At 39.9% G+C, this 7,943-nt stretch overlaps 1 long non-coding RNA gene across 1 annotated transcript; it reads left to right on the forward strand.

The window, feature by feature from the left end:
- Positions 1-724: 724 nt before the first annotated feature.
- Positions 725-7,733, forward strand: LOC141374168 (uncharacterized). The gene is made up of 2 exons (XR_012380820.1): positions 725-980; positions 7,385-7,733. It is a non-coding gene; the product is annotated as an uncharacterized lncRNA (long non-coding RNA).
- The last annotated feature ends 210 nt before the right edge of the window (positions 7,734-7,943 follow it).

Raw genomic sequence — 7,943 nt, forward strand, 5'->3', positions numbered from 1 at the left:
ACTGATATACTATTGGGTGTTAAGACACAGAAAGAAATCACTGCCAGGCGCCTGGGTGGCTCAGTCGTTAAGCATCTGCCTTCGGCTCAGGTCATGATCCCAGGGTCCTGGGATCGAGTCCCACATCAGGCTCCCTGCTCAGCGGGAGGCCTGCTTCTCCCTCTCCCACTCCCCCTGCTTGTGTTCCTGCTCTCTCTCTCTGTCAAATAAATAAATAAATAAAAATCTTTTAAAAAAAATCACTGTCACTTGCGGCTGCTGGTTTGCATGGCTCCTGATGTATTAAATGCATTATATTCATTAACATTTCATTCCAGCCAGAACTTACAAACCTCATAAGTACAATTAGAATACAGATTATCATCAAGGAGAAAGTTGTTTGCACCTGCTACCCTACTATGAAATTCTTTTGGCTGTTACTAAGGAAAAGAAATTCCTCTTCTTAGAGTTTCAGCTGGTAAGTACTTGTGGCCTCAGTGAGCAAAAAGTTAACAGAGAAGAAACTCCGAATTCTTCTAGAACGAATCCTTGAATTTTCACGGCCGACCATGAAAAGAAACTATTCCCTAAGAAAAATAAAATGTTAATAAATCCATGGTCATCATCACAACATAGGTGAAACTTTTCCACAGGGAAGTAGAAGAATTCTACTAAGATTCTTCTCTATCACACATCACAATGGAGAGCACTCTGAAAGTCACTAGAGGTTCCTGTAAGAATAGAAGTGGCTCCAACAGACCAACTCCATTCCTCAATGTCAAAAGGAATGAACTAGTAAGACCACATTGCGGAAGATAGAAAAGAGCACAAATAGAATTCAAAGGTGGATTAGAGATGCTTCAAATTGTTTGTATATGATGGAGTCCAACAATTAGAACAAAAAAATTACACCACGGAGGATTATTTAACCCAAAATTAAAAAAAAAAAAAGATCCATCATCTTTCAAGTTTAACTCACTAGCATTCTCTGGAGAGGAAAGGCCTGTATTTAAGTTTTAAAAAAATTAAAAAAATAAACCTAAATGCTTTTGCTATATTGCTCCCAGTGATGAGAGTTAGAAAGAGCCATTTATGTTTTCTCTCAATTCAAATATTACTTTTGCTTCATTTATCACCTGTCTGAAATTTCTTGAATGCCTTTCTCTAAGTGATAACATAGGAATCCATTAATGTGTCTCAAAGACAGCTGGACCACCCTAATAACCTACTAGGGGACTTAAAAGTTACATTTAATCAAATGTAATCTCATCTGGAAAAGTTCTAAGTTCTTATTAGAGCACATAATAAGAAACAGGCTAGAATTTGGCACTTTCTTTAGTGGGGCTTTGATACTCAACTTTCCTTTTTTATTCTAGCCTCAAAGCAGTTTCTTAGACTCCAGGATGCTGATCTTTGTTTGGGGCTGCAATTATCTAAGCTAGTTGTACAATTATCAGCTATTTGAGAAGGTTACATTATTCAATTCAATATATAACATTGTCATAATTTACACTGTGGATGTAATGTAAATTACATTACATTACGTGAATTGATAGATGAACTGATAGTTGAGCATAGAGATAGATGAATAAATGTCATGAGAAGCATGATAGTTCATGCACTTCACCAAAAATGAACACCTGTAAACTCATTGTGTACATACCAATGATAGCAATTTGTTAATGTGTATTCAGCCACACTCAGCCTTCATTTTCTTATTCAGATAAAATTCAGTCCTCACTTTATTTTTTTATAAGTGAATGTTACTTATTTTTTTAAAGATTTTATTTATTTATTTGACAGAGAGAGACACAACAAGAGAGGGAACACAAGCAGGGGGAGTGGGAGAGGGAGAAGCAGGCTCCCCACTGAGCAGGGAGCCCGATGCGGGGCTCGATCCCAGGACCCCGGAATCATGACCTGAGCCGAAGGCAGACGCTTAACGACTGAGCCACCCAGGTATCCCTCAATTCTCACTTTAAATGAGTGAGTAAACTACATAGAGTGGTTTAAATTTTCCAGAAATATATCCCTCAAATACTATGGTATGGATAATTTTATTATAACTAGTCCATTTTTTTTTATTGTTCTATCTTTAGTGAATGAAAATGTAATGTCCTTCAGCTATGGCATGAGAAAAAAATCCAGCGCTGGCTATTAATAGTAAATGTGTACTGTCCATGGAATTTATGAGTTGGAAATACCTTTAGAGATAATCTAGTCTAAAGTCCCACCCAAGGGAGAAATTCCCAGTAGAACATCCTGGACCAGGAGAGTGGTGTCAGCAAGATGGTGACATAAGGTTTTTCCTGACTTCTCCCCTGACCCCTGCCCCAAGAAGAACAGCTAACAACTATTCAAAATAAGACACCACCAACAGAGAAAATCCTAGAAAAAAGGGTGAGGCTGAAGCACCTCCTACACCACAGAGAACAAGACAGACTATATAAGAAGGGTAGGAGAAACGGCTATGTGTTGGTTAAATTGCCCAGGCCAGCACAGCTCCATGTGCAGAGGTCGCCCCTGGGCCTCCTGTTCCTCCGGTTGGAAAAGGAGAACCTAGGGGGACCACCAGCTTCCTCCAGTATCGTGGATCATTTTGTAGGAGCCCCTACTCTGATATAATACCATGGGGATTGCCGGGGGATCTGTGGGGCGCAACCACTGGGAATCTGTGACAGAGAAAGAGGAGGGGCCATTAAAAAATGGGTAAAGGACTTGAATAGACATTTCTCCTAAGAAGGTATACAACAGGCCAACACATAAATAAAAGGTTGCTCAGTATCACGAGCCATTAGAGAGATGCAAATTAAAACCACAAAGATGTAACCTCTTGTGCATAGTAGAATGGACAGCATAAAAAAAATAGGTAACAAATGTTGGTAAGGATGTGGAGAAAAGGGAACCCTGATGCACTGTCAGTGGGAATGTAAATTGGTGCAGCCGCTATGGAAAACAGTATGGAGATTCCTCAAAAAATTAAAAATAGAACCACCATATGATCCAGGATTCCACTTCTGAGAATATATCCAGAGGAAACAAAAACACTAACTTAAAGAGATATCTGCACCCCCATATTCAAAACAGCGTTATTTACAATAGGCAAGACATGGAAACAACCTAAGCATCCATCAAACAATGAATGGATAAAGAAGTGTGGTATATCTACACAATGAAATATAGTTCAGCCATAAAAAACAAGGAAATCCTACCATTTGTGACAACATGGATGGACCTTGAAGATATTATGCTAAGTGAAATAAATCAGAGAAAGACAAATTTAAATACCCTATGATCTCACTTACATATGGAATCTAAAGGAAAAACAAAACTCATAGAAAAAGAGATCAGACTTGTGGTTCCCAGAGGCGGAGGGGTAGGAAGAGGGGAGATTGGAGGAATGTAGTCAAAAGGCACAAACTTCCACGTAGAAGAAAAATAAGTACTGGGATGTCATGTACAACATGATGATTGTGGCTAACGCTGCTCTATGATAGGAAAAGTGTCAAAAGAATAAATCCTATGAGTTCTCATCACAAGGAGAACATTTTTTTCCTTTTCTCTTTTTTCTTTCTTTTCCTTTCCTATGACAAGATAGCCGGACCTATTGTGGCAATCATTTCAAAATACGTGTAAATCAAACCATCATGCTGTATGCCTTAAACGTATGCAGTGATGTATGTCAATGATTTCTCAACAAAACTGGAAAAAAATTAAAAATAAAGGTGAATAAGAAAAACAACCAACCAACCCCGAACATCCTGGACAGCTGTTTCTCCTGTCTGTCTAAACCTGCTAGCAACCTGGAAAGACCTTAGCAGAATAGGTCTTACACTCAGGGCGCCTCTGTTTCCTCAGAATTCTTTCTTTTGGGGGGCGATGTGCATTCTTGTAACTTCTTGGTTGCCTACCAGGCTACTAGATCGGTAACACTGTTTTTTAAGGGGCCCAGGCTCAATTCTAGTGACTGCCACTTTCAAGGGTGGTCCATCCATTAGATGAGGACCAGAGCAAGATGGAAGAGTCAAAGAACATCCTGGGTATCAAAGTTATCATCCAGATATATTTGAAAACCTTCGTAGGCAGGGCGCCTGGGTGGCTCAGTTGGTTAAGCCACTGCCTTCGGCTCAGGTCATGATCCTGGAGTCCGGGGATCAAGTCCCACATCCGGCTCCCTGCTCAGCAGGGAGTCTGCTTCTCCCTCTGACCCTCTTCCCTCTCATGCTCTCCATCTCTCATTCTCTGTCTCCCAAATAAATAAATAAAATCTTAAAAAAAAAAAAACCTTTGTAGGCATGTTACTTCTAACACTGTGACCTTTAACAGGGATAAATACAAGGCTGTAACACAATTCATTAAACCGATGACATTAAAAACTGTAGAAGAGACTTGACTTAGCAGGAAAGTATAAAAAAACTTCTTTTTTCCATTCAGACTTCAAATACGAAGGCTGCACCTAATTAAAAATAATTAATGAGAAACCACATGTGAGTCAGTAGTGTGACATGGCCAAAAATTCTGAACAATCTTAGCCTGATATTAATAGAAACATTATTTTCTTGAAGGAGGGAAGTGAGATTATTACCTGCTGTTTTTTTTTTAATCATAGTCAAAATGCATCCTTGAACTCTGCCTTATGGGCTTTTAGATAAACTGTATCTGGAAGGGAGCAATCAGGATGTTAAAGTATCTGGAAAACCTATCAGATATGCGAAGAGAACTGTGGTCCTTTAACCTAGAGAAGGGAGACTAAGGATCGTGTTGTGGAGGAAGAGTTGGCCTCAGGAGCAGAGAATCAGGGGCACAGACAAAAACTACAGGTAGTCAGATTTCGGCTCACTGAAAGAAAGAACTTTCCATGTAGAAGCTACTCAGAGACTTGGAGTGCTGTTTCATCAAGCACGAGGAGTCTCCCTATATCGGCAGTGCTCAAACACTGTCAGATGTACTTATGATGGAAGTGTGGTTGAAGAAAGCAAACTTTGGAAACAGAGAATCAAATGTTTATTGAATGCCTACTACTTGCCAGTTCCTGGGCATCCAGCCTTCACAAAATAAGACTGATACACGTGCTGTACCAGAGTTGATCATCATATTGGTGGAGGGTTGGACTAAAGACTCCTTAAATTTTCTTTTAGTCCTGAGAGTCTATGATACTATTAGTCTAATATGCTCTATTATACATAGTATTACCCACAAATGAGAAAATGTGTCAAATGTGACTTTATAAATACTTTGGGAGAGAAAAGCTTTTTATAGCATTTGATCCTTGATTCAACATTTACTGAATGCCAGTTATGTGATAGGTACTGAGGTGCCCTATAAGGAAAAACCTATCCAAAAGGAGGTTGCAATCTGTAATTTTAACCACCCCATAAAGCCCGTTTCCTCCAGTACTTTGGCCAGTTCAGAGTCACAACACCAATATATAGGATGATCATATAATCTATTTTCCAAATTGGGACATTTTTGAAAGTGAAAAGGGTGCTATTAATAATTGCATCAAGACAACAGGTGTAAAAAGGACTGTCCAGACTAACTAGGACATCTGGTCACCCTAACAATAAGTCTCTAGGGCAGAGGGAAGGCCAGGCCTTCCGAGAAGAATAAATCACCTTTGAAGCTGAAGAAGCAGACTGGGCATCAATTGGTTTGTCAACCCAGCTCCTCCCCACTTTGTCCATCCCAGAAATGTGATTCTTAGTCACTCTTGATTCATCCACAAGTGGGCACCAGACCCAATCAGAGTCGTCCCTGAGATATTTTTAGAACTGGCCCTCTTGAATGGTGACAACTACAAGATATAAACCTTCAGTGCTGTTGGTGAGGGAGTGGTCTATGTAAAGAGAATGAAGTCACCTCAGAGAAGCAATCAAAAAAGAATGCCAGCAGTCCCTGACTCCTTAGTTTCAGTTTTCCTGATGCTCTCTCTCTACTGCATACCAGTGCTGCCTATGATCTGGTTGTTCAAACTTTTCTTTATGAGAGATCTACTGATATTCTTCTAATATTTTTCCCTTTCTGCTTTAGCTACTTTGAGTTGGGTTTATAGTACTTTCATTCCAAACTGCACTGACTAATCCAAGATGCAAAGAAATAATTTAAGTGAAAAAGATGGCTCCCATGAAGCTTGTCATTTGACTCTCATCTGTAGGTTTGGCTTTGTTACAGTTTCCAGGACAGAAGCTATTTAAGCAATTCTGAGCCTTAACATCAATTCTCCTTTGCTCTTCACCCAACGCCAACTTTGAGCATATATTTGACAAATGGGCTTTCACCCACCTGGCTTGAGACCCTCCTCATCTTTGCCGCTAACTGATGTCATTGGGTGTCTTTCTTGGTCCCTGTTCCTGAGTCTCCATTCTGGGAACTTGTACCTAGCACAATCTCTCTCAAGTTAGGGTGCCTGCCATGACTTTATCCACTTCCTTCCCTAGGAATTAATCCCTTAGCTATGGATGTAGCCTGTTATCTGCAAAGGATGCTTATTAGTCCTTATTGTACTTGCCCTCTCTGATGCATTAACACTGCTGACTGTGTACTCTTTCTTAACTTTGCCTGTTCTTTTGACTTCTATGACATGGATTTCTTCCCATTCTTGCCCCACTGTTCTAAACACTTCTCAGTGTTTTCTGAAACCATTTCTATTTTGTCCATTATGGAAATGTTAGAGATCTTAGAGGAGCCATCTATTCCCTCTTCTTCCCTATTCTTCCTAGATAGTTTAGTTGAATCTCATGCTATCGACTGCCATCAGTTGAGATGACTCTCAATTCTATTTTGTCAGACTGTCTTTCTTGAACTCCTGATTCATAAGTCCAACTGTCTGTTGGACATTTTCTACCGAGTGGCCCATCAAGTGCATCAACTAAAAGCATCCAAAATGGAATTAATCTTTTCCAGAAAACTAATCCATTTCTGATATTCTCATTTTCTTCAAATAACATTACTATTCACCCTAGCACCTGAAACAGAAACTTGGGAGACCATTCTAGGTCCTTCCACTCCCTGGCACCACATTTTAATTCACTATGCTCTATTTATTCTACCTCCCACTAGTTCTTGAAGCTGTCCCTTTGTATCAAATCTCACTGCCAAAGCCTGATGGTTTCACTCCTTTCTGTCTTTAATTATTGCTGTGATATCTTAAGTGGTTTTTCTTCATCCTGTCCCACCTCCTTCAAATAACCTTCTTTCATGCTGCCATCCTAATACTTATGAAATATTCTCAAATTCAAAATTCTCCAATGACTATTATCTACAAGAAAAAGTACAAATTCTTTAGTAAGGCATATGAAGTCACTCTCGATCTCTCCTAGCCACACTCCCTAGACCCTTATTCCAACACTTCATCAGTCATATATGGAAAACCAGCCCCTTAAACAGTTTGTCTTTTTCTTAATAGGTTACTCCCTATTATCCTTCCATGGAGGTCATAAAAAGTCACTCAGCTCTGCCTGGTTCTTCTGGAATGCTGACTCTCAGTTTGTTCCCTCTTGAAACCCATGTCGTGAGAAGCTCAAGTCACATGGAGAGACCACCTAATGATGTGCAGTACCAGCTGAGTCCAGCCCAGGTGTCAAATCCATGTTAATGAGGAACCTTCCACGTGATTCCGACCCCAGCTGGCTAAATCACCCCAGCATCCCAGCTGAGGCCCCAGACATCATGAGGCAGAGATGTACCATCCCTGCTGTGCCTTTTCTGAATTTCTGACCCACAGAATCAATGAGCATAAGAGGACTGTCATTTTACATCACTAAGTTTTGGGTAGTTTGTTACACAGCAACAGATACCTGAAATACCCAATTATGATATCATTTAGTTATCCGGGATATCCAATGCTAGAACAGTTTTCTATACCTTCCACAATGTGTCCCAGGTTATAGCTGCATAGTGCTGTAATTGTTGCCTCATAAGTATATTTGATTCTTTTTTGTTTGCCCAGTGCCTAGCACACAGAA

This window comes from Callorhinus ursinus, unplaced genomic scaffold (assembly GCF_003265705.2).
Source record: "Callorhinus ursinus isolate GAN/ISIS: 27379988/994484 unplaced genomic scaffold, GSC_fseal_2.0 scaffold14, whole genome shotgun sequence".
Lineage (NCBI taxonomy): Eukaryota > Metazoa > Chordata > Mammalia > Carnivora > Otariidae > Callorhinus > Callorhinus ursinus.